This window comes from Peromyscus maniculatus, chromosome 10 (assembly GCF_049852395.1).
Source record: "Peromyscus maniculatus bairdii isolate BWxNUB_F1_BW_parent chromosome 10, HU_Pman_BW_mat_3.1, whole genome shotgun sequence".
NCBI classification, from domain to species: Eukaryota; Metazoa; Chordata; class Mammalia; order Rodentia; family Cricetidae; genus Peromyscus; species Peromyscus maniculatus.
In genome coordinates this window covers 48,021,666-48,049,131 of record NC_134861.1, presented here as the reverse complement: position 1 = coordinate 48,049,131, position 27,466 = coordinate 48,021,666, and the positions used below count along the sequence as shown (strand labels likewise).

General features: G+C 44.0%; 1 protein-coding gene and 1 long non-coding RNA gene across 3 annotated transcripts in view; one reads left to right on the top strand and one right to left on the bottom strand.

The window, feature by feature from the left end:
* Positions 1-27,466, top strand: part of Ppargc1a (PPARG coactivator 1 alpha) — a 642,727-nt gene that overhangs the window by 298,896 nt on the left and 316,365 nt on the right. The window lies entirely within an intron of this gene.
* LOC121832769 (uncharacterized) lies at positions 15,622-17,583 on the bottom strand. The gene is made up of 2 exons (XR_006076486.2): positions 17,455-17,583; positions 15,622-15,950 (listed from the first exon to the last, which is right to left on the bottom strand). It is a non-coding gene; the product is annotated as an uncharacterized LOC121832769 (long non-coding RNA).

Genomic DNA, 27,466 nt, shown 5'->3' with positions numbered 1-27,466 from the left:
CATGTATTCACCATGCCCTTGCTTTTCCATCATGTAGATGTGTTGAAATTGTAGAAAGCCATAGAGAACCATGCAATAGTGAATGCTACTAACTTTGAAGGATCCAGATGAAGACTAGAAACAATGTGTCCCCCCCCCCACACACATTCTTTGCTTTCCCCATGCTTGCAAGTGGATACAAGTGCATTCCTGGCAGAGACACAGAACAGTGCTTAGGTGGTAGTGTCCAGTGGCAACATTGGGATGGGGGCTAACATGTATTTGACCAGAGTGTCCATTTCACAGAGATGCTGCTGATGTTTAGAGTCTGGTTAAGGTGACCATGAAGTTCAAGAACAGGTGGAAAGTGTGTGTGTGTGTGTGTGTGTGTGTGTGTGTGTGTGTGTGTGTGTGTGTGTGTGTGTATGTATATATGTATCAAAGCCCCTGGATAACTCCTACTTCCTTTAAACCTGGAATGTACAAGCACGTTGTCTGGACAGTTATCCTTAAAGATACTAAACAGATGTCCTTACACATTTCTCATTGGCCAATATAAAACCACATCAGAGCGTTCCACCAAGTTTCTTCATGACACTCCGCTCCTTTCTAAAGTTAACATCATAAATCATACATGGCACTGGGGGAGGACGTTTTGAACATTTATGACGTTTAAGTAATCACAACAGTTAACACCTGTCCACTTTGTTTGCTAAAACACCTGACAGTCATCCTAGGATTAAACATACAGATACTTCCTTGGGATGCTGTGTGTTCTGTACTTCTTTCCTTTCATATCTTATCAGATAGGCTGTGAGCTCCTTCGGGGGACTCTTCCTTCCACCTCTGTCCTTTGTCTTCCAGGGCTGCAGAGGTGTAGAGCATGTGGTCAGCAGGGCCCAGATGCATGAATGGATGGCTACACGAAAGGCACACACACAGGGCTTCAGTGAGAGGAGTGCTAAAGAAAACGAGTGTAGCTGCTATTTTTGCTTCAAACTCGCAGCAGTCTTGGAGTCCTACTGGCAGCTTCCTCCGAGCTGCTGGCTCTCCCCCAGTTTGTTGGAATGCCAAGTGGCAGCTCTTGAGATCGGAGTTGTGCCTCTGATTTGACTTAAGCCTTCCTGAGAACAGGAGCCACGTCTGTGATATTTATAGCCCTCTTCCCAGCACAGTAGTGGATATATGATATATGTTCAATAAATGCTTATTGGTGAACACGTGACCTAAATGCTTAAAACTCTCATATAACCAAGACTAAACCTAGCGCCCTTTCTACCATAAAAGACAGTTCTTTTTTTTTTTTGTGAGATGCTCTTTCTAGGTAGCCTAGGTTGGCTTTGAACTCACAGTTTTCCTACCTCAGCTTCCTGAGTACTGGGATTACAGTCTTGTACTATTATACCCTGTTACAGGTCATATTCATTATTATATGTTATTTATATTTATATTACCTATATATCAATTTAGAAGCCCTTTTCATGACTCTTGCTGAGTTTGCTCTGCAAGTTTTGATTCTTTTGGGTTTAAACCCAAATAGTGTCTCAGTGACATTGTCTTTTGCCACTTTCTCTCCAATCCCATTTTCTCTGCTGCAGGCATTGTTGATTCTTCATGGCACATGTCCCAGTTTGTGACAGTGTTGCACTTGGATGGCAGGTTGAACTTATGCACTACCTACTCTTCTCATTGATGTTATCAAATACCCAACTAAAGTAACTAAGGAAAAAAGGGTTTGTTTGGGCTTGCATCTCCACAGGACAATGTCCATCATAACAGGGAGGGTATGGTGGCAGGAACAGACAGGAGCCAGTCACATAGCATCCCCAGTCAGAAAGCAGAGAGGAATGCATGCTTGTACTCATCTCTGTTTTCCTTTTCATTTAGTCCTGGACCCTATCATCCTATCCCATGGAAAGGATGGGTCTTATCAATTCAGTTTACCTAATCTAGACAATCCCTCAAGACATGCCTAGAGATTTGAATCAATGGCGATTCTAAATCCTATCATGTAGGAAACCAAGATGAACATTACAGTCTAGGAGGCCAGGGCTTCTGTCTCCTCTGTGTACCACTTTGCCCCCAGTGCTGGCACACAGTAGACTCTTCACAAACATTTCCCAAATAAACAATTAAAGTAATAAAATATAAAGGAATAAGAAGCTACTCCCAATCATCATCATTCTCTCCCTCAAACGAACACCGACATACATTCTCCTATTTAAAAATATATAGATAAGCCCGGTGTGGTGGTGCACGCCTTTAGTCCCATCACTCATGAGGCAAAATGGCAGGTGGATCTCTATGAGTTTGAGGCTAGCCTGGCCTACACAGCAAGATCCACGATGGCCAGAGATACACAGTGAGATCCTGTTTCAACTCCCCGATTACATATATACATATTTTTAATCAAAATGGTTTGACCCCATACTGACAGCTTTCCTCCTGGCCTTTTCCCATGTAGTAGGCGTCATTTTTGTGCTTTCACTATTGCTATGATTAAGCCCAGTGGCAGAGTCCTCCTGGCTCTCTGTTCCCAGGTATGCTCCAAACTCAGAGCCTCTTCTCACCCCGCTCCATCGCTCTGGAAATGGCTTCCTTTGCCTATCCACCAAACCAGCACCAGCGTTTGCATCTCCTCACCACGGTCTTGCTCACCATCAACTTCTTGGTGGGATCTTCCTTTACCCTCACTGTCATCTTCCAATGACAGCCCCGCCTCTCCTTCTCCTTTCTTTGCCTATATTTTTCTGTGGTGTTGAGGACCTCTTCGTGGAACCCATGCTTGACTCGTTTATCAGATCTCCACATCCACATATCCTAAAATGCTTACGTCAGGAGGGCAGTAGCTTTGACCATATTTTTTTCTTTGGCCAGCAACCCCAGAGCAACAGGACCTGGAATGCTTCACCAAGGAGGTTCATGTTAATACCTACATGTGGAGTGAGTTACCTCTCCACAACACGACATCAGATTGCTTAGGTCACATGGACTTAGAAGGGTATGTGGGATGTGGTTTGCCAACTCTCTTCTAGCAAATACCTGCGAGATAAGTAGTTCTTTGAGGGTCTTAGGGAAGCCTCACAAATTAGTTTTATGAGTCTTAAGTTTTAGCTCAAACCATAGTTTTTTAACGTCCATTTGGCAGTTGACTTTGTGCCCCAATTAGAAGCCTAGTCCCCTTTCCTGGCATTTGTTCTTAGAACCTATTGGCCTGAGGTGGTTTTCTCATTTTCACTGGAGGAACCTGCGTTTCTTCCTTTAAATGGTCACGTCCCTGGATCCCGATGAGAGGGAACGTCCTGTTTTCTCAAGAGTCCAAGTGCAGCAGCAGACTTTGCTCTCAAGTGGGGAAGACACACCACACTACTGATTTCCCTTCCCCAGTCCTTCTCTCATTTGTATTTTTGACACCACAGTGGGGATTCTAGGACGGTAGCTGGCTCCCGGACAGTGCTGATGTGTGAAGGGGGGCCATTGTGCCCTCTTCTCTGCAGTTCCCACTTTTTACTTCAAGGATTAATTTCTTGCATGGCAGGCTCTTTGTCTCTCCTTTGCTGCCGGTCCCTACTCATTACTTTGAGAAGTATGAAATGGTGTTGCTGGTTAGCAAACCACAGATCTGGAGCTGAACTGTATCAGCATGGCTGACTCCCGATCAATACCCAGATGGTGATAAGACTTCACACCTCCTTGTGTCAGATGTATAGCTGCTAAGAACCCCAAGGGCTGGATGAGCTCAGTACAGCAGGACTCTTAACACTGCCTCCCAGGCCTCTGGCCAAGACTTGTTCTCAAGCCTCTTGAACGCACCGCTGATTTGTGAGCCACTGAGGGCATATGCTGCTCAGCATTGTATCAAAGTCTCTTGGGTGACTTCTTCTCATTTCCCCACATTTAAGAAAAAGACGCAGTTTTATTTATTTATCTATTTTTAATGTGTTTGTGATATGTATTCAGGTATCCTCAGAGGCCAGAACAGGGTATCAGATCATCAGGAACTGGACTTATAGGTAGTGATTAGGGGCCAGACGTGGGTGCTGGGAGCCGAACTCAGGTCCTCTGGAAGAGTAGGAAGCATTGCCAAACCGCTGAGCCATCTCTCTAGCCTCTAATTTTGCTCTTTTGCTTCCTAACTCACTGCTCTAAGGATCCTAGCTCAGCAGGTCCTGGTGTCTCTAAAAGCTGTTTAAAGCTCATGTATGGTGGTTATTTCTCTCTGGAGTTCTCTGAACTCTTTATTAGCCCTTTGTTAGGAGAATTACCCAATATGGTTCAAAGGAGAGAGAACGGTGGAAATCTGTCCTGTCAAGAGGACCCTCTTCATCACTGTTAGATGGGATTGTCTCTGTTTTTGTTGTCTTTTGGGACAGGACCTAGTGAGGCAGAAGATACGTGGCCTACAAGTTTGAAAGGACGCATGTCTTGCTTGCTTCCGTGGATAAGCGTGCTTGGCAGAAACTGAGGATTTGAAAGAATTCTTCTATCATGCCTCTCTCAGCCATGTGAGCACAAAGAAAGAGATTCACCTTTCTTTGTCTCCCCTTTCATCAGCAGAGTCCTATTTTTAGGGCATTGGCATATAATCCAGCATCTCTTGCAAACAGGGGCTGCCGTTCCTTTCAGGAATTTCTGAAGGCAAGGATGGAGTCAGACTACGTTGAGGGCACAGTGTATTATCATCCCCTTGTGGTTATGCATGGACGTGGAGAAAGCGCTATTTTCAGACCGTCTTCAACACGGCATTGTCCAGTGATCAGCCACAAAAAAAAAATCACGGTTCCTTGGCGTTACTGTGAACAAAAGAAGTCCCTTGTTCTTGTCTTGAGGCTGTGTGATTACAGGACCTGTGATCAGATAGGTGACCCAAGACGGATGCCTTCCCGAATATAACTCAAGTTTATCTATGGCTGCCCCCACCTTTATCTCTGCATATGTCCTCAGCGTTTGAAGATGGATTTATTTCCAGCCCTGGCCTCCACCATGCTTTGTTTACCCTTGGTATCGATATTGAGGACAAATGCTCTCTCTCTCTCTCTCTCTCTCACCTGTGCTCTGTGTCCCAATGTCTCCTGCAGCCAGATGGCAAGCAGGCAGACATTGTGGGCAGTTTTTGGATCCTGACCCAGCGATGCTGTCCATATGATTTCCAGGGTAGTAAGACAGGAGGCAGGTCTGACTGTGCTAGGTATCCTAAGCACCTCAGCACCTAGCCCTGCTTCCAGGGAAGGAGCCAGCTTGTTTGGGTCGAGTGGGTAGTTTGGAGGAAGGCATTCAGCTAAGGACTCAGGTAACTTGCTTTAGGGGTTCTACCATTTTGTTTAATCCCATGGAGCCATTCTGAACATCCTGAAGAGCGTTACATAGTCCTCCTTTTGAGTACACTCAGTTCCACCATTTATGCTCATAAATGATTTCTTCCCTTGGGTGTCACTGAGTATGTCCTTCACCTGCTCCACATGCTCAAGTGTTTATTTATGTGTGAAGGGACTAAGTAAAATAAGTGTGCAGTCATGGAAGGCTACGCACAGGATTCTAATGTACACTGTCAAAAGCCTCAGAGCCAGGAGAATGGCAGAAAAGCCAGGTGACAAGGATCACATTGGAATTTTGTGTGTTTGTCATTAAGTGCTATCATTTAAAAACTGTATCAATTAATAAAAAAATCTGTTTTGTGACTAGAGAGATGGCTCAGTGCTTAAGAGTGCTTCTTGCTCTTGAAGGGCCAAGTTTGTTTCCCAGCACCCCTTTGGGTAGCCAGCAAACCCTTGTAACTCCAGCTCCAGTACATCTGACACCTTATTCTGGCCTCTTTGGGCATCCATCAGGGCACAAATATGCCCGTATATAAATAAAATATTTAAATCTTTAAAAAGTCTGCTTTCCTTTCCACGTAGACTTTAAGAAAAATCCCTGTTTGTGCTCCACAGATTAATTAATATTTGTTGATTAAAACAATCTTGAAGCAAAGAAAGAAAGACGAGAAAAAGGAAGGACGAAAGGATGAAAGAAAAAAAGGAAAAGAAAACTAATCTATAAAGTTCCCAGAAGTTTCTGAGAATGGAGGACACCTACCTGGTAACTTGCTTCAGTTAAAATAGTTGATAGATGCAAAGTGCATCAATTCAAGGAAAGAAACATTGCCCTGGAGAACTCTGAAGTGCCCAAGGGGAGATGTTACTAATAGAAGCCTGCTTCCCTTGGTAGATCACAATATGCAGCTCCAAACACAGGAAGTTAGAAGAGGTGCTGGATGGAGGCCACCGAGTGTCTTGCAGGTTAAAGGAACAAGTCTCAAAATCAATACTCTTGCTTAATAGACAGTCCCTGCTGAGCTTTCAGATAGGGAGAAATGTATTCACATGCACACACTAGGATCTTTGCATTCAGGTGGATTTCTTGAGGTATTTCTAGCTGAATTGAATCTGTAGGCCAAAGTGGAGGCATTCAAATACTAAAAGGCCTTTGTACTGTGAGGAGAGGGGAAAGAGAGAAAGGGAGAGGGAGAGGGAGAGGGAGGGAGGGAGAGAGAGAGAGAGAGGGAGAGAAGAGGAGAGGGGAGACAGAGACAGAGACAGACAGAGTGGGGAACAGAGACAGAGAGAGACACAGAGAGAGACAGAGACAGAGACACGGAGACAGAGGGAGGGACAGAGACAGAGACAGACAGAGCCTGATAGAAAATTCTTTCTGATTTCTTAACCCAGGATTCTGTGAGGCTGGGAAGATGTTAGCCATTCGTAGCAGAGAAGGCTTTTCACATGATCAAGCTGGTTACTCTTAAGCACATGCTCTGGGTTTTTTTTTTTTTTTTTTTTTTTTTTAACCAGGAACAACCAGAGGCCCCAAAACAAACAGCCCTAAAGGATCTGTGAACAGGAAGTGTACCTTCTCTTGTTGACCTTAACTTACATGTTGAGTAAACACGTGCGCATTCTGTGCACCCTCGTGTATCTAAGGCAGCCCCTTGGACTGCGTCCAGGTGTCGCTTAGGCTGTGGTTCTTAGAACTGCCAAGAATTGGAGCTCGAGAGAGACCTGACTCAACTTGAGAAACTGAATTAGAACAGGCTGTGGGTGGATAGACACACTCCTTGGGTCTCGGGTGAGTCAGCTGACTCTTCAGGGAGATCAGAAGGGGCGCAGCTGACTTGGTGGCCGATTGGATTGTAGTTTAACTACAGTCCTGGCAGTGTGTTTGTTGTTCTAACTTTTGGATGTGTAGGAGCTGGTTTAATCTAGTGAGCACACAGCCCAGGGGTGTGGGCAGTTATAGACTCAGAACCTTGGCTTCCATGATGATCCTGGCCTTCTGGTGCTTCACCTTCCTCTTGGCAAGGAGCCTGGTGGATGCTTGTGTGGCAACATAGAAACAGTTCTGAGAAAATTTCATGGAAGATGACTCCAGTGGCAGGTGGAAGTTAGGGACTAGAGTCATTTTTTTTTTTTAATCATAGAGTTATCTGATCGTTTTACCACTGTGTGAGCTAGAAAAAAAAATTGGGGGAGATATCGCTTGATTGTTTGGCTAGTGCTCCAGGGAAAGGGTTTTGAAAAGAGCTTTGGCTTAAAGGCAATGATCCCCTGCTGACCCTTGTTTGTGGCTTAGGAACATTGAAGTTATGCTGAGGCATGAATCTGCCCCTGGCAAGAAGCCATTCCTGGTCTCTAGGCTCTTCAGTGGGATTTCCTACATTCCCTGGGCTACCTTCTCAATGGGTTTTTCATTGCATATATTTACTGTGCATGATGCTGTATTATGTAAGTTCACTTTCACACATGCGCACATTGTATATCGAGCACATTTCTATCCCCATGCTCGCTATCCCTGTCCTCTACACTTCTCTCACTTCTTACTCCCCCTTGTTCCCCTAGGTAATTTTTACTTCTACTCTCATGCCCCATATACATACACTCATGATTTTATGTAGCTGTATAAAAACTAGGTGTGGACCAGTAGACTGGGCTGGGTCTCTGAATTTTGCAAGGTGACTTCCTGCTTCTTTGCTCTTAGCAGCTTTAGGTAACTGGTCTTGATGCAGTTGCTTCCTTTGTGGGTCTATGAGATGGGATTGGGGAGGATGGAAAGGGAGGGAGCCAGAATTCCTTGAGAGCCTATGTTCCCTATTGTATCTGATTGCTTTGCTGTTTCATAGACCAGCCTTAGTCAGGTCAGGGTGCTGTAATGAAAGACTATTGGCTAGGTATCTCACTCAACACACATTTATTTCCTCACCATTCTGGAGGCTAAAGTTGATGATCAAGGGGTTGGCAAACTGCATTTCATTCAGAAGTCTATTTCCTTAGTTTGTAACTTTGACCTTGGACTTTACATGATTTTATGTCATGTCTGCCTTGTGCTCTGTTTGAGGCTCGGTTTTGTTTTTCCGCTTCTAACGAAGCACACCTCTCTCCTGGGGCTGTTTGGCACAATGACTTCTCAAGTGTGCTGTTGCTGCCACCTTGCCTCTGATTCTTCTTACTCATGTTCACATGGTTAGAAATGCATTGTCACTCATAATGTTTCTGTGCGCCATGAGCCATCTAACTCTGGGAACATGGATCCCAGAGTTTCAAAGAGTGTTCTCTGTGGAAATTACAAGTGGACTCATTATTACCTTTGGATGACCCCTTTCTATCTCAAGTTAGAGAATTAGCACTCATTGACCCAGTTGACTATCCCCTTCATAATCTCTAAATAGTTCAATTAAGCACTTGTACAGCATCCCCATATGTTGGCTGGATGCAAGGTGCCAATATTTGGACACTGCTTTCTCATTAAAATGATCAGGGCATGAGCCTGGAAGATTCCAGTGTGCGGGCTCACCTGGGACCTCCCCAAGGGACATGTGCCTGCCAAACAAACCAGAAATAGTGTCAGAGAGGAAGCACTTCCCTCTGCTGGCTCCCCTCCTGGATGGAGTCATTAAGGAGCACTTTTTACCCTTGGCAGGGCCAGGTAAGTTGGAGAAGTGTACCTCCTGTGGTGTTTAAACACATTCCAGTTACTCCCATGATAGCAATGCATGGAGAATCAACATAGTGACCCCCCCAGAGTATATATTAAATTCTGAAGGATTAATCAAAACTGCACCATGTTGTGTGCAATTAAACCCTTGAAAGGCAAAATAAATTTGCTAGAGCAGTAGCAGCTCTTGTACAACTTCTGGCTGGAATGAGGCAGCTTGCAGTTCTGTTCTAACAGATGACTTTGTGCTTAGGGTTTTTCTTCAGAATGTGGGGTAAGCTAGAAGGAGCCATCTACAAAATCCTTCCACTGATGCTATGGAGAACAGAGAATTAAACTCTTCTGGTGTTATCCTCTGGACACGGGCAAATACCAAACAAAACCTTTGTGTCAGAGGAACAGTGGGAATGTGTCTGGGAATACAGGTTACAGGAAAAATGGAGGAAGTAACACTTAGGCCATTAGAGCCACTGGGAAGGCTTTGTTCACTTAGCGATGCACCCACATAGTTAATGATTGGATCCAGGTAAGCAAAAATATAGACAATATTCTTTTCTCTCCCACACAACTATGCCTGTGTTTTCTCAGGATGTACCTCATGGAGATAACTCTGCCCTTCATTGAAATGTCTGAGTCCTGCCAGAATGCCAGTTGTGCAGCCATTTTGGTTTATTGTGATTTGTAAAGAGTCAATTAGAAGCTGCTGCAGAGGGCTGAGAAGCAGTCTGTCATTTGCCAGGGCTCGACAGAGGAAAATGTTGGCATTGTGTCGCTCTAGCTGTATGATAGCCACTGGGTTACAGAAACACTGCTTCTGAGCTGGCCTGTGTGTGAGAGAAGAGTCACAACCGGGTCTGCATAGAGGAACATAGGAAATTAACTGTTTCAGTGCAGGTATGGACGAGACTAGAAATCCATCTTTTCTCATCTGTTTTCAACAATCAATTTCCTGTGTTCTTCAGAGTGCCAAGGCTTTCGAAGACTCCTGTGGATGTAAACTGTAGGGTACTGCTAGGAGCACGAATTCATCACCATGAAGCCTGTTCCACCTGAAGAAATCTTAGTGAATCAAAATGTACACATTGTTCCCGTGAAACTTGTATGAAAAATTGCAAGAAAAAAATTATTATTTAGAATGATGGGAAATCCTTGAATCAGTAGCTTCAGAAGCCCTCACTGTGCATACACAGCAATTAGAAAAATGTGGATAATGTGCCTAATTTATACAAAGTACATCTTTTTTTTTCTTTCTCAAAGTTCAGAAATAAATTTTATTGGGAGATGCATCGAGTAGTCTCATGACATCTGGAATATGGAGGTCTAATTGCTGATTCAATGGCATTGCGAACACACAAACATATTTCCTTGGTGAAATGTCAAAAAGACAGCAATCAAAATGAAGCGTTTAAGCATTAAAATGAAGAAATGATGACTGGCTTGATTTGTAAACATTCATCTTTGAGCTTACTTTATGAAAAAGAAGGAGTAAGTCAGAGTGGAATTGCAGATTTGCACATTCTGAGCCCTTGGAATGCGAGGGGTTGGGTGTCTCAAGATGCGGGTGGGTTCAACCAGAAGTTAATTCCGATAACCCCATTTGGCCTTTCATTTGGGGGTCTCTTACATATTAACAAACGGCAGAAGATTGTGAGGGGGTTAGGGAAAGCCCGGGGGTACGGTGAAACGTTTCTCTTCAGACCTGCTTAGGGATCATTTACCTTGTGGTGTTCTTTCGTGACAGAATTGACTTCCCCTGCACTGCTGAAGAAGACAGGAAAGGAAGTGCAGTGTGAGCCTCCCCAGACTGTGGTCTGACGACAAACTTCACGGTTTCTCTGAGAACATCATTCTGAGGGCCAGCATGGATGTACTGTAATGTGGACTGAGGAGCAGACAGTGACCTCAGGGTACATTTTGAGTCCCGCTCCTTGTTCTAGTACAAGAAGCACTTGGCAACTGTCGGGTGGGACATTAAACATAAACCCCAAATGTGTTAAAGCCACAGGACAGAGAGACAAATCAACCTGTGAAGATGAGGCTGAGAAATTATTAAGTCAACAAAGTCTGTGCCTTGCGGGGAAAGTCCCATGAGATTTTAGGGGGTCACTAAACAAATGCTCTTTCCAAATGAATGTATTTTCTGGGCCTCAAATTATACCAAAACTCCTCTTCAAGGAAGACCCGAGAAGGAAATAAAATCTTTGCCCAAAGAGCAAAGTTGCTTTCCCCCAGGCCATGCGTTTTGTAAGGTTTCTCCTGCATTGTGCTTGCAAATAACATTTATTTCTGTAGTGTAAATATGCAAGAGTTCATTTTAATAAAAAGTAAGTCCTAAAATAAGATAAAACCCATGACTAGACTCGCATTTGAAGATTTAGAGTGTATTCATCTGCTGGTTTGGGGTATAAATATTCATTGGATTTGAGCTCTCAGGTGTTGGAACTTTTAATCTGCATTCAGATGGAGGCGCTTTAATCAGACAGTTCATAAAAGTCTGCGGCTCCCCCCTCCCCAGGAAAAAAAAAGCCACAACAGAGTTACGGAGAGACTAGAGGGTCCCTGGGCCTCACACTAACCCACCCAGCTGAACTGCATTGCTGGAAGGGGGAGAAAGTAAACACCAAATATAATTTTGTACCATAATATCAATATTCTATTAAAAATAAATCTCTTGCTGTTAGACCGAGAAGTCTCAAAAACCTGTCACTTGACTGCAGTCTTCAGAGATGACTGATAATGGGTAAAAAATCCCATAGCATCTGTTTACCATGTCCTCACGCAAACTGTTCGGGATGTTTTTAAATGTCAGCAGTAATGTATGCGTATGTATTAGCTGTCACAGAACAACACCGTGACCAAGATGGCACTGGGGACCGCTCCAAATTAGGTAGGTCAAGTGAGGAAGGTGCCTGAGGAACCCTTGAAAGGATGCTGTTTGTCTAGGAGGAAAAAAAAAATCTGAGTAGGAATATGTGGGAAAGCCCTTCCACCAGATTTTGAATGGAGCGTGAAATCGCATGAAGCTTTACCTTCAGGCCCCTGGTGGGAAGGTCAGTTCCGGGAGAGCAGAAGGTAGGAAGCAAACATTTCACATGAGCTATGCTCTGCATTAGCAGGCACTCGGATTTCTCTCGGTAACCTAAGCACATAGCAGGAGAAGAAAGTCATTGAGGAACAAACGCTGACTAAACAATGTGGGGGTGACAGCGTTGTTAGCAGCCACTGCAGGCCTAGGGAGCTCTGTTCTGCTTAACTACTTAGAGGGGAATGCTGTTTATGGTCCCAGCAGAGACACCGGGGCTCCAGGAGATCATCAAAGCAGGCTTCCCAGCAATGATGGCCTTTTAAAAAAACCAAATGAAGTTCGGTGATCATTTTTGATACTGGAGGTTTTATTTTTTCTTTCTCTGCTCTGTATACGAAGCTTCACAAAGTTATGAGGATAATTGATGAGTGGAAGATGGACTGGACTCCACCACTTTCAAGAGCCTAAACCCACACAATACTGTTTAACAGTCAATGTGTCTGCCACAGTCTGCATTTTCTCAAAACGGGGCTAGTCCTAGAAGTACCCTCATAGGGATGTTTGAAAAGACTCACTGAGATAATTCATGCAAAGTGTCCTCAGCACTCAGGAAAAGCTGAAGGCAGAGGACGAGTATGGATTAGTGACAAGCTTCATTGTGCTGTGTTCACTCACATAAATGGGGTTCATTACTGCTGAGGATGCTCATATACCCTGTAGAGAGGTTGGTCTTAAGGGTTCAGCAAGATGAGTCCTCATCACCTTGCAGAGCCTCAGCTCACTTGCTCAGTTCCTCTGTGTGTGTGTGTGTGTGTGTGTGTGTGTGTGTGTGTGTGTGTTTGTGTGTGTGTATGTGTGTGTGTATGTGTGTGCGTGTGCGCTCAGAATGGTTCTTTTCAAGGTATTTAAGACAATCAACTTCCTTTCTGATACCATCTTCCACATGAATATGTGGGTTAAGCTCCTCAAAAACTAGTATTTAAAAAGAAGGGGGGCTTTAGAATGCCTTTGGACACCTTAGTTTTTGTTTTTAAGTTGTAATGTTTTAACAAAGTGTGGTTTTGTTTGTCTAGTTATGTAAATTAAAGAAGGTGAAACAGAACCAAAGAAAGTGCTTCCTTCCTTTCATCCAGTCTAATTAGAGATGAGCTGGAAGGATGAACGCCATCTCTTTCTCTGTGTGGTGTGAAAGCTCTCTCTCCTAGCACATGCCATTTTGCAGAACAGCTATTGATAGACTGACTCTACAGCCTCCTGCCTAGCATCATTGCTCTAATAGAGCAGAGACCGTGTCTTGGTTATTGGAGAGTATATGTTCCCAGACCCCTGCCTGGCACTTCCTGGATATTCATTAACCTCTGTTGACTGAGAATAGTTGTGCAGGGTGATGGTGGAATTAGATACTTAGCTTCTAATGTTTTTAGATCCACCAGTGAATTGTGCTGTGCTGTGTGTGTGTGTGTGTGTGTGTGTGTGTGTGTCTGCTAGCTACAACTTCAATGCTCAAATTGGAACTTGTAAACCGTTCTTCAGACATCTATCTTTTTCTTTGTTCACTAGGCAAACATTTATGAAAGAAGAGCTGTATGCTGAGTACCCAAGCGGATGTGTGGTCAGCAGAGAGAGATAAGCATGTCACCAAGGAAGAGCTGGAAAACAGAACAGGCTTTGAGATAGACAGGTGGCACGTGATGTGGACGGTCATGTCCATCTTACTGGGTTGAGAACTGTTCCTCCATGGAATGTGTGTGTGTGTGTGTGTGTGTGTGTGTGTGTGTGTGTGTGTGTGTGTGTGTAGGGTAGGGTAGGGTAGGGTAGATAGTGAAATTCAGCAGGCTTTGCTAGGTGAAGAGAACGTTTTAAGCAGAAAGGCACAAAGCCACTAGAATCCACGGGGCATGGTTGGCTGTAGATGGATATAAGAACAATGTAGGTGCTTGAGAAAAGAGAGAAGATGAAGGACCCGTGTCTGGTATAAGGAGGCTAGAGGATGTCTTGAAGGTGGGCAGTGGTGGATTATGACTCATGGAATGAGTCTTTAGTTACAGGAACATTAAATGCTAGAATTGGAGGTGGATTTAAGATAGACCCTCTACATTTGAAGGTAATAACACATCACAGGAAACTCTGGGGTAACTTCTACTAAAGCAATACATTGTCAAAATTGAGTTGGCCATCTTTTTAATAACACTTTATTAAGCAAGTCACTTATTTTCTATTAACCTCAGTTCCTTCATGTTTATGATGAAGATGGCAATTTTATCTGATGCCCAGGTGGACAGACAGGTATTATGGGGCTGGGAGGGGGCAACGCCTATGAAGGCCTTTGGCAGTGTCATGAGCTAGAGACATGCTGACAAGGTTTGGTTATGCCTGGTCTTTTCCCCCAGTTTGCCTGGGTATCAGCTTCTGTTGCCTCACTTTCTAAATGAACAATTTTGGCGCTGTAGTTTCTTGGAAACAAAAAATTCCTATCCTATTGATTGTCATTGCCTTTAATGATAATACAGTTGCGACAAAGTCCCCTTAACACTTCAGGCTCTTGCAAATATAATCCATTATTAACATCTTATTTTTATTACGACTTGTCTTGTACACTTTCCAGTATACCATGCAGCTTTTCTTTAACTCTCCCCAAGGCCCCAGAGTCACAGTCACTGCCTAGTTGACCAGATATACATTATAGATGTTGTCAAAATGAGATGCTTGTTAAGTAATGGCATAGAGTTGGCTTGCCGGTGCTGATGCTGTAGAACTAGAGCATCACCTGTGGATCTCAACTGAGCAACTCCTGGAGGCTTTGGGCTCTAATTCTAGTGTGATGGAAGGTTACCCCAACAATCATCATTCTCCTTGGCCTTAGTGGCTGTGTCAAGAATTGATATTTGGAAGGTAAAATCTTATGCTTGAAATTTGTTAGCTGAATGTTTATCATTTATACTTGTGCTTCAAATGGGTAGAACATTCAGGTTATTGTTTCCTTAGTGTAAAATATAAGCATCCTTAATATATGGAGTCAAGTTTACAACTGCTATTGCCCCTCCCATGATGCATTTCTGCTCTGTAATGCATCATGACTCCTTAGGAGGTCATTTTGTTCTTCCTGGCAAAATGATGTGGGTTCCCCACTCAGAAGGTGGAAGGTGTTATGTTATTTTCTGTGGTCATTGTCTTAGTGTGGTTTTGTTGGTTGGTTATGTCTTCCTGCTTCATTTAATCAAAAAAAAAAAAACCACTTGGAGTTTTATTTCTGCTGCAGGGAAGTCAGTAAAGGTTTTGCAGAGCCAGGCCCAAGTTGTGCTGAAGAGAGAGGAGACAGAATTTTTTCTGTTAAATTCATCTAAATGTGTCTAATAACATGAAGGAAAATTGAACAAAAGTTAGCCACTGTCCCAAGTGTGCATACACATTGATTTTAGCATCACTTGTCCAGTGATAAGTCATTTTTCTCACTGGACACATATGCACATGTATTGTATGTATGTAATATGATAAATGTGAATGTTAACTTGGATACTGGGCACTGAGATCAGCCTTAGTTCCTTTTGTTATTGACATTCAACTTTTTAGAGGTGAACACACAATTCACTCTTTTACCAACATAGTAATAGTAAATTTAATGTCATTTTTTGAGAACTATTTGTGAGGCATTCTTGTCAGGACTTTATAGTCAGGTATCAATTTATTTGGTATTTCACAGTGCTCCATATGAGATGTGCCACCTATCCCACTATATAGAAGTATCACTGTTCCATTATATAGAGGCACAAACTGACTCACAGTGATCCCAAGTCATTGGTTCCAAACTCATGAATGGCAGGCTTGAATTTGGATGAGGTTGTCTGGCATCATGCTAGCCTACAGATGACAATGATGGAAATGTGCTTTCCATGATCAGAGTCTGATGAGTACAGCAGTGCTGGCCTCTTTTGGTCATATCTTCCCATCTGCACATGTTCATGGAGGATGCTAAGGTGTTCTAGTTAAGGTTTGGAGACAAATGGATAAGAGGAAGATCAGTAGAAGGATTTGAAATTTCTATTTGGAGCAGACATTAGTTACAGAGCTATGATAAGTACCAGCCAAGCCCTGGCTACTTTTCTGAAATTGATTCTATTCTATGGGATTTATTCAGGCTTTTCGGGGGTCCTGTTGGTCCTTTCTGACTGGATGTTTTGCATTTGTGTTGTTATGACTGTATTATCTTTGTCTAAAGTCACCCTTGCTGATGCAGTCATCATTTTTATGTGACTTACCCACCCAGAACCATAGAACCCCACCTCCCTGGTGCTTCTGAGCACTGTACGATGAGGAGAGAAGGAGTTCTCTTTCAGGTTCAATTTAGCATCCTTGCTTATTAAAGTTTCTCCTGGAAGAAATGTAAAATGCTGACAGAACTTAGGAAGTTATACTTTCATGTAACTGATGACCACCCCCCCACCTTCACTTTCAACACGCGCAGTGTATCTCTACATATATGCATATGTACATGCATGTGTATGGTGATATATAAGCATGTGTGTATATCAACATACATAAGTTAATCATATGATTTTTGAAAATTGCACAGGGACAACAATCACCAAAGGATGATTCATTTCTGTTCCCACCTTCATCCTTACCAGATCATACATTTTAAGACAAACACATTATTGTTATACAAACATTAATTATTAGAAAACTTTGGTGCTTTGATTTATGATGCACAAAAAGTTACTGATCTCCGTGCTCCCTTTCCTAGTTTTTATTAGAGTTTTCTAAGTACAAAGCCATTTGAAACTTCTTAAAGACTTTGGCCTTGACAGCTAATGGTGGATGGTGCCATGCTTAGGAAGTTTTTCAAGGCTAATCATTTTTCAAAGAGAGAAAAATAAAAACAAAACCCCAAGTAGATTGATAAAAAGGGCACAGTGTTCTCGATGAGGCAAACAGAATCTCCAGGCATGGCTCATCCCCTCTTTTAATTATCCAGTTCATTTAGTCAGCTGTGATCCAGGACTTCGGCAGGTCACCTGCACTACAGAGAGGCAGGCAGGGCAGCTGCTGACCTACAGCATGGTTCAGGGATGGAAAACGGCCACCCAGGCTGACTCGTCCTTTAACAGATGGGAGCTGGAGAGAAGGGCTGTGAACGTGATATTGATCTGAGAAGTCCTCTTGATGCCCCGAGCTTCCTTGAACCTCATCATAAAAATAATTGTATTTGAGAAACTGGTGGAGCAGCCAGCTCCTGTGAGGACTCCTTCACTGGAACAGAGACCTGAGACTCCAGAAATGAAAGTTACAGCACGGGCTGTGAGAACACATGGAGTCCTCAGGAAACCGCAATTATCAGTGATGTTGTCAGACTCCTGGTACAGCCCTGGTATGCCCTTGCTAGACTGTTTGATGCTCCCTGGGCAATCTTCTGGTGTTTTCTGCCATCATAAGATGACGCCAGAGACATCATCTGCAGGCAAGGAAAAAGGGCCAGGGAAACTCACCTTGTTCCTGCCTCCTCATGTTGGAGACTCATTTGTCCTAAGGTGACTCAGAAAAGTAGGCAGCTCATCCTGCTACCAGGCTTCCTCTCAGTCCTTTTGAGGTCATATGTCCCAGTCAGGCTACTTCCTGTCATGAAGCACATTTAAAGTTAAGGAGCTAGAGACATGGTTGTATCCTTTTGTATAGCTTTATACTGCAAAGGGCATTGCTGACTAGTTAGCTTGGAGAGACTTTGAATCGATTTATCCAAAAGAAATCTCTCTCTCTCTCTCTCTCTCTCTCTCTCTCTCTCTCTCTCTCTGTGTGTGTGTGTGTGTGTGTGTGTGTGTGTGTGTGTGTGTGTGTGTGTGTGTGTTTTGAGTAGCCAGGATCAGCCAATGCTTAAATTCCTATCTCAATATTTACCACCAGAAGAGGTTTAGCCATTGTTAAATGAGGCACAGTTGGCACTGAACTGGTTACTGAGGTGCTGTTGGCATCTCCACTAGGTCATGAAGCCAGTAAGATCTGGACTTGACCCTGCTTGTGTCAATTACAGTGGTTAGTCATGACCTAGGAAGTCCCTCAGCTTTCTGATCTAAGGCTCTTTCCCCTTACCTGTGAAGAAGTAGAAGAAAATTGTGGCTACTTCAGTAGGTCATTCTGAGGATTAAAGAACCACCTTTATTTCAGATCTAGGCAGTCAAAGCAGTCCGAGAACTGTATTTCTCAGCTCACCTTGCTTTTTTGAGATTCAGTGTTATCGAGGCAAGGGCAGGTCTGTACTGATTTACTTATTCAAGGAGACTTGAGAGGTCCTGCTCACAAGGTGGGAGGGCCACATGCTAACTACAGGGGCCACTCCTTGCAGCCTTCCTTGAAGAAACCAAGGACCCAGTGGTCTCCTATTACTAAAAGCAGTGTTTAATATCCTCATCATGTGAGGTCTCTAGTGTCTGGCTCAGATTTTTTTGTGGGGATCTTCAAGAGTTTGGGTAACTTTTCAGCAACTTTGTAGATTTGATGCCATTAATTGGAAATCATCAGCTTTCCTGAACAGATAATTACCAATATAAGTGATAAGATGCAGAGAAGGAAAAAGAAGGGTAGGGGTAGAAGGGATAGAAGTTTCCATCAAAGCCTTGGTTGACACATGAACTATGAACCAAAGGCTGAGGGGCCCCCAACTGGATCAGGCCCTCTGAATAGGTGAGACAGTTGATTGGCTTGATCTGTTTGGGAGGCATCCAGGCAGTGGGACCAGGTCCTGTGCTCAGTGCATGAGTTGGTTGTTTGAAACCTGGGGCTTATGCAGGGACATCTGGCTCAGCCTGTGAGGAGGGGACTGGACCTGCCCGGACTGAGTCTACCAGGTTGATCTCAGTCCTCAGGGGAGTCTTTGCCCTGGAGGAGATGGGAATGGGGGGTGGGCTGGGGGAAAGGGGAGGGGGAGAACAAGGGAATCCGTGGCTGATATGTAGAATTAAATTATATTGTAAAATAAAATAAAATTAAATTAAAAAAAAAGAAAACAGGTTGCTTGCCTTGCAGAATTGCCTTTCCAGAAGAAGGGATCTCAGGTTGATGTCTTCAGGAGCAGTGGTGGGTGCTTTGGGGTATTTAAGCACTCTTCAGGAAGACTCAGAGGCCTGGGGTCCATAGCTCCAGATTACATCACGAGAAAGTTAGTGGGTACTTGCATGAAGATCACTCTTGAGCCGCCGATGGAAGGCAACCTCAGTGAACTCACAGTAGCAACATCGAATTTATAGGCATTTTGTTGGTGCTCTTATGGAGGAAGAGCCTGGCAAGCTTCTCAAGGGCCAAGAATGATAACAATAAGTAGGAGTTAATTATGTGGTCCCCATCCTGGCTAATTTAAGATGTGTGAAATACCATTGTGTTGGACACTATATAACAGAGGATCATTATTCTGCAGGTAGCTTGCTGGTCATAAAACACATTCACAGGACTTCTCAGTTTTACCCCGAGCTTCAGGTACTCTCACATAGGATCTTCTATGATGTCTAGCTCCTTCCCACGATTGCAGGGTCCTTCTGGGCTCCTGCTCATTTGGATTCCTTGTATTCAAGGAGGGCATATGAAATATTTGCTCCAAGGAATCGCAAAACCTCAGGGACATTTTCTGGAATTCTTGTGCTCTAGTGTGTTTACCATAAATCTGAGACAGTGATATGATCAGCAAGCTTATTTATGTCTGAATACAAAAAAAGGCAAGTAAAATTCCAACCCAGCAGTCTCTCTTTCAAGCCTCTCCCATCAGACATTGAATATGAGCCTGACAACCCTGCTGGACAGTCTGTCCTGCGATCAGATATTGATTAGTCATTTGGTTTGCAGTAAATTGTTCTTTGTGCTAACATTTACATATCCTCTTTTCAAAAGGCGCTTCTACCTTCAGCTCTCTTGCCAATGTCATTTGAAGTCCGTATCTGACCAGCAACCCCAGGTTCTCTCCAATGCCCCTCCCAACCTCCAGCCCCCACCCCCTGCTGTCTGGAGAACAAGTCACTTTCAGCTTGGACATGTAGTAGTTCAGGGTTGCCAGGCTGCTCTGGAATGACACTGGGATTGTGGGTCATGCCATAGACTGTCAACATAAAGTGTCTGCTGGCATCAATGGGATGACTCTTCAGGAAGTGATAACTTTAAAAATGTATGATGAGTGCCACTGAAGGAAGACAGATGGGTTGATTTGTGTTATTCCTAAAATAACCGGCAAGTAGGTGTTTATCTCATTTTGCAACAGGACAAAATTGCTTTTTGGAGTGATTCATTTGTGAGCCCAGCTAAGCTGTACTATTAATTTACTTTACTTCTGACTAGTGTGTTTGCCTCAGTATTTATTGTGTTTCCCATCAGCATTGTCAAACCATGATGCAGCTATGACACCTCGACATTTGCATTTAGATTATGGGGTTACAGGTTCGCATGGAGAGAAAGAGAGAGAGAGAGAGAGAGAGAGAGAGAGAGAGAGAGAGAGAGAGAGAGAGAGAGAGAGAGAGAGAGAGAGAGAGAGAGAGAGAGAGAGAGAGAGAGAGAGAGAGAGAGAGCATCCAGCTAGGCTTTGGGTTTTAAAGGGTATCCATAGTCATTTCTGACATTTTCCCTTGGGTTCTGCATGTGCAGTTTTAATGGTTATTCTAACTCTCTGGCATGTTCTCCTGCCTCTAATCTCTCCCCATCCATCCTATCAATCCTTTTACAATACTGTGTTCCAGTGAACTTTTTAACATGCAAATTTTATTCTGGTGGAGCTTTTTTTTTTTTTTCTTTTTAAGCAAACTTAGATTTCTACACATATCAGGCTTCCCAAAGGCATGAAGCTTTTAAGTGTGGCTGTACCTATGGAGACGTTGAGAAAACACTCCAACCGCTTCCTACAGAGTAATGCTGTTCTGGCCAAAGGAAAGATAACTCACCTACTCAAGGGAAGGCAGAAAGAGATCCAGGTTAAAGCAGGACTTGGAAGTATTTCCCAGGCCAAACAAGTTGCATCGAATACATTCTTGACTTGGACCCACTGGTAACATTACGTATACTTCTCCATTGCATCTCAAGAGAATGCCCCAACTCTTTATTATGGACTATACAGTTCTTCATAATAAGGCTTCATTTCTGTGCATATTTTCTACCATGGTCCATTCCATCCTCACCATTCTATCATGCTATTTACCCTGAATCAATTGCCGTAAAAATCTTATTTAATATAAAGAGTGACTTCCAAAAAGTCAAACATAGAGAGCAAGGTAGAAGAGACGGGTATAAACTGTGGTGCATAAGATGACTGGAGAGACCCTTGATGAAGGGTCCCCTTCTCAGGTTTCATGGGTTTTGGTGTAATAGCTAGGGGCATCTAGTCACACTTGAAGTTTGGTAGCATCAGATAGTACAGGTCCTCTCTGGGTACTTGTTGAGAGGAATCTTTTTGGTTGACTGCAAATTTCAGAATGAGTATAACAATTCCAGCAATCTCCAGATAGTTAGCATCTGTTTCATTTGGCCTACTCTGGAGCAATCAGAATGGGAGAATATGTGTTGTATGGGCACCTACTCACCAGCCTCTCTGTCTTCTGTGTACACTAATGTTGTATGTGTGTACACAAACACACCCATGCATGCACCTGCACACACACACACACACACACACACACACACACACATGAGCACACACATTGCAAACATACGCACACATGAGCACACACATTGCAAACTCTCTCTCTCCCTCTCTCTCTCTCTCTCTCTCTCTCTCTCTCTCTCTCTCTCTCACCAAAGAACATTAGCCCTTTCCATTTGAAGATTAGGACTGGACAGAGGCCTGGATTAGATTCTTTGCTACATCTGAATTCACATTATTTCATGACATATTATCCCGAGTTCTTCTTATACTGGTTTCTCAAATTCCAGCTGAGTAATATTTAGCTCTAGACTTTTGGAAGGGCTGTTCTTTCTGGTGGCTTCCCTCTGGTTAATTCGCTTAATCTGTTAGGATTGGCTCTTTCCCATTTAACTACCTTCTTGAAGTCTTGTCTAATACCCCAGTGAGAATCAGATATTTTTCTCCTCAGAATTCTTGATGCATCTTAACAGCATAACACACCTTTTAAAATTGGTGCATTGCTGTTTTAGGTCACAGGCTAGTTCCAAGTTGCTTAGGTACAGAAACTATGTTCTTAACTGTTTTCTTTCCTGGGATCTTGTGGTATCAAGTAGGTGCTCCTGACACAGTTATTGAATGACTGGAAGAATTAAGATACAGTGTAGCAGGGTGTAAATAGATGTTGAAAACAGCAGTAAGCAAGGACTCATGCTATATCCTCTCTCCTTCTTAATAAACTTATTTTCTATTATATAGGGCTACAGAAAGCCATTTTCCTGCAAGTACATAAAGTACTTGGAGTACATTACCCTCTGTCCCCTGACTCTGCCCTCCTCTCTCTCTTTCCTCTTCTTGTCAGCAGACTATTTAGCCACCAACATGCCCCGATAACATTTACCTCTAACACCTAGTGCCTAAAACTGAGAGAAAACACATGGTGTTTGTCTTGCTGAGACTCGATGTGGTTATCTCCAGTTCTTTCTCCTCCTTTGTTGTGTCTGGACACAAATTCAGAAACATACTTAAAAAAGAATCTTCCCGTTAAATATGAAAAATGCACTGTAACATTTTCAGTGCAACCCCTAGAAGTGAGAATAAAGACTATTTGGCTTCCGAGTTCAGAAGGGGAGAGATGATCGCTAAAATATAGTGCAAGATAGTGACTGCAGCAAAGCTTCCCAGATAACGAAACTGAACTTTAAATGGGTCGATGCATACGAGTGTGGCTATCTGTTTCTCTCTGGCTGTCTCAGGCTGTGTGCAGACTAAGAAGCTACAGTGCCTTAGATTACCTTCCTCCCCACCCATCCCATCAATGACATTATTCCAACCCTTTGGTTTTTCTCTAAACTTCCTGGCCCAGAACAAAGTGCTCTACGAGGGCGGCCTTTCTTGTTGCTTCCTGGCTTGGCTTGAAGTCAGGCGGAACAGAAGAAACCTCACAAATAGGTCTGCTCTTGCCAGACTGCCAGCCAAATTGCGAGGACTTGCTATGCGGGTTGAAACTCAAGTTCTAAGCACACTGCCCCGGGGAGCCCGAACTTGCAGCCATCTTGCCGGTCTCCCCAAGTCCTGCCACTCATCCTTCTTCTTTTCTCCGGTGACTGTTCCGCCCGCATTGAGTCAGTATCAGTTACACGCTCTTCCCAGGCTCCCTGAATCGGCGTCTTGCTAAAACAAAGTTCTCAGGAACAAAGGGAACTGGAGTTCAGGGTTAAGATGCTAAAATGAGATTGTTCTCCCTGGCAGTAAATTGGTATGCCGCTCTCACCGCTGCCGCGGATAAAATTAACCATGCGTTGCAGTCATTGCAATAGGTGGTGGCGTCAAAGCTTATTTGTAATGAAAATATGATGTTTCAGACCTAAACTCAGGAGTATAATGGATGTAGGACCATATGTTCCCCTCCCACACAGGGCTGTGGAGGAGAGATGCTATTTAAAATATATAGCCGTGGATGAGGCTGTGGTGTACTTCTCTCACTTGTCATTCTGGGCCGTTCAGGAAGAGCAGAGGGCAGAGGTGAGTGGCCTGGCATGGTGGCTGTTAGGCTTGGACTGGTGCGATCAGCTTCTCTCATTCAGTGGCACTTGTTCAGTCCTCAGTGGTTCTCCTGAACGCCTCCATTTCCCTCAGAGTCGTGTCCTGACAAGGCTGTTCTGAGACCCGTGATCCCGCCACAGGCTCCTGAGGGCAGGGTTGGCTGCTTTTCTAACCATTGGAGAAACGGGGCCCTTGTTTATCTCGATAGGATTTTCTTGGTCACAGCCAGCTCTCTGCAGGGCTTGACCACTGTCCTGTAACTGGGAACCCTGGCACTTCAGAGGCACTGGGGGTCCCTAGCAGCACGACACTGAATTCTGTAGTATCCTGGCCGGGAACTTAGCCCACTGCTTTTTGGGAATAAGGCAGAGGTCCAGTCATGGACCAGAATGGTGGCCTGTGTGCTCAGTTACTTCACCTGTGTTGCTGTGGGAGAGAGGAGCACAGAAGAGACCCATGGCCTGGTCCGAACCTGGCCTTGCTAAAGTTCACTCAGGCAACTGTAGCAGAGTGCCACAGACTGGGAAACGCAGGAACATTAAAAATGTATTTCTTACCTTCTGAGATGGAGAAGCCCAAAGCAGAGTCAGTGCTGAGGTTTCTAGTTTGTAGGGGGTGCCTTCCTGCTGTGTTCTTTCCGTCCTCAGAGGGGAGAGCCATCTCTCCCTGGCCTCTTTAAGAGGAAAGGAATCCCATTCATGGGGACTCTATAGCTGACGTACTTCCTGAAGACCTAACTTCCTATGATGCTTAATGTTGATACTGACAACTTCACAGCAGCTAGAATGAGGGATTTTTCTAGATTAGATGAATGGAAGGGGAAGAAGCACCCTCACTGTGGACAGCACCGTCCCATGGGCCATGGAACGAGATGGAATAAAAAAAGAGGAAGTGAGCCGAACAGCATCCCTCATCTCTCTCCACTTCCTGACTGTGGATGCTGCATGGCCGGCTGCCTCTCTCCCACCATCATGCCTTCACCATTGTGATGGACGGATTATAACCTCAACCTGTGAGACAAAGTAAACTCCCCTTTCCTGAAGTTGCTCCTGTCAGAAGGTTTTTTTTTTTTTCTTTCCTCATAGAAATGAGAAAAGTAATGGATATACTTCCTAGGATATACTTAAAACCCCGTGAGTTAGGATTTCAGCATATACATATTTGATGGGCTACATTCAGGCCCTAGCAGCCATTTAGTAGCTGGGAGACCAATCAAAAGCTCTGTATTTTTCCAAAGTCTTGATGTTCTCATGTGTAAAGAGGGGGCAACACTCACGTCTAAAGTCTCTAGAGGGAGAAGTGAGACCTTGTTCATAAAGGAAGGAGCGAGCAGTGTGCAGGAAACACTGGTTGGGAACACAGAGCTGTTGCCCCTGTTGGGGAGGGGCAGTCTATGGAGTAAGGTTTGTCCACTGTGTCCGAGTCAGTCCCACCACACTCCTCCTGGACAGCTTGGATGGGGAGAAACTAGTTGGATGGTTTGGGGTCTGTTTCCTCAGTTTTCCAGCTGACTGAGCCCAGGACATTCAGCTTCCTCACAGTGCATTTAGAACATCCACGGAGTTATTCACAGATTACACATGACACATGTAAGGGTCCTGGGACATTATAGGCTTTTACCTTTTTATTTATTTTTGCCTATGAGAATTTTTGTTTGCTTACTGGCTTTAGCTTCGTGCCTCTGGTTCTTCTATTGTTCACAGGCCTATTAGAGCATCGTTTGTTACACGGGTATTTGGTACCTACAGCATGTGTTTAAAACAGGGTTGAAGAATGAAGGAATGCATTTAAGATGGACCAATGGGGTGTATCTAAGAGTCTGAGAATAAGAGATGGGTTTGGGTTGGGCTTGGGGGTAGATGTTGATCCCTGCCTTCAGACACATGTGAAATCAAAGAATGCATTCTTTTTTTTTTTTCTTTACTGCCTCTCTCTATTAGAGCATGGAACTTATTATCCAAACTAAAAGCCTCCAGTAAGTTGATATACATGTGTGTGTGTGCACACATATGTATGTATCTAGATGTCAGTTGTATATTGCATGTCACAATTTTTGTGGAAAACGTGTATTCTATATTATTGTGAGGTTGGGCAAGTCTCCATCTGTTCTTTGGTTCCTGAAAAGGGTGCAGTGCCGTGCAGTGAGGAAGTGTCCCTTTCAGGACTCTGGCTGTCTGACCTCTGGGCGGCTCCACCCCTCTGTTGTCACAGAGAAGCCCTTTGTCTCTTGCACCTTTGCTATTTACAGCTGAGCAGTGGGAAGGGAAGGGCAGCCCCTACCTTCCTTCTCCCGGGTCTTGGGAAACAGTTCTGGCTGTGGAGCAGGCTCCAAGTGCTGCTGGGGAGATGGAGAAGAGCAGAGCTGGAGGGCTGTCCCCTTCCCAATTTACCTTGTCCATGGAGAGGCTTTGTTAAGCCAAGGCAAGGGCAGCACGCAAGGGAAAGAGAGGAAGTGTTCCTGCCTCATCCCCTTCGGTTTGATCAAAGTCTTCTGGAGAGGTTTCGCTGCCTCTGCACAGGAAAGCAGCCTTGGCATCTTGCTTTATGTTGAGACAATGCAGAGCAGAACACCTCTCCAATGACTGCCTGATAAAGGAATAAATTGACTGTACAAGGTGATGCGTTTGATAGGTCATTCTTGCCGATGCACTAGAAACACCTTCTATTAAGAACAAAATGAGGACAAATTTGTTATGCACCTTCTGTTATTTTTAGATTGCATTGACATTTTTCCCCCTCCAGGTTGGAGCCTATTATTCTGAACTTCCTAACAAAACAGAGTGACTTAGAAAATGTTTCATTGTGTTGACCTCTACTTAATTTTCTATGCAAGTGGAAAAAACGATTACAGGAGGCCAATCAACACTTTAAATATCCCATGTGTATATGTTATGCTTATAAATAGATGTGGATATAGAGTTTGAGTGTATTTTTATCAGCCTGTGTAAGGGTAAAGGGCTTATTAAATATATATGTCTATATTTATCTGTTTCAAAGAATCGGGGAAAATGGTTCATTTAAGGACCATTGTGGTTCGAGAGATCACGTGGCTGCTCAAATGTTAAAACGGGATAGTGTTCTAAAAATAATAATATTCCGCTGTGGCTTGCTTTTGGTGAGAGCTGTGCTTAGGGCAACGAGAGAGCGATGCGATTCTTCTGCCGGTACTCTTTAGCAGAGGGCACTGATGGAGAGTTGAGCTGAAATCCCCACAAGGAGACCCAGGCAGGGGAACGAGAACCTTTGAATGTTTGGGGAATCTGTCTTTGAATTTCCTTCTAATGTTCAAACTGTGGGAGTGTGGGTTCCGCAGCTGTTCGTTGCAGCTTCTCCTTGGCCTGTAAATAGCAGTACGGTGCTCGGTTTTGAAATGCCTGCGCAGCCCATTGACCGTGTGCATTATGCCTGGGATGCTAATGGTTTATGTGGCCTATAGGTGACAGGAAGATTTCTGCAGGCAGGGCTTTGTTGTAAATCCAGTCTGCTGATGCCTCTTCCGGATCAGAGGCTCAGAGGTGCTTTCCAAGTAGTGATCTCCGGCTTTTTGAGTTACAGTTAAGAGAAGGAAGATGAATGACAGGCCAGCCTCCCACAGCTGGTGTTCTCAGTCCTCAGAACTCCAGAGGCTGCACAGAGTCTCTGCTGGGGTGATCTGGGAAGGAGAATAGCGGCCTAACTTGTCTAACAAAGTGGAGACTTTAGCCTAGATCCTGTGAGGTGCACTTAGAACTTTGAGGGGAATATTCTAGTACCAAAGAGGCCATAATGTAAATTCACCCATGTCCATAGATCTTCCTTAGTAAGACTATTGATTATTAAGAGAGATGTGCACTGTATCTTGTCCCTGCCAAGGGCCTTTTTGTTCCACA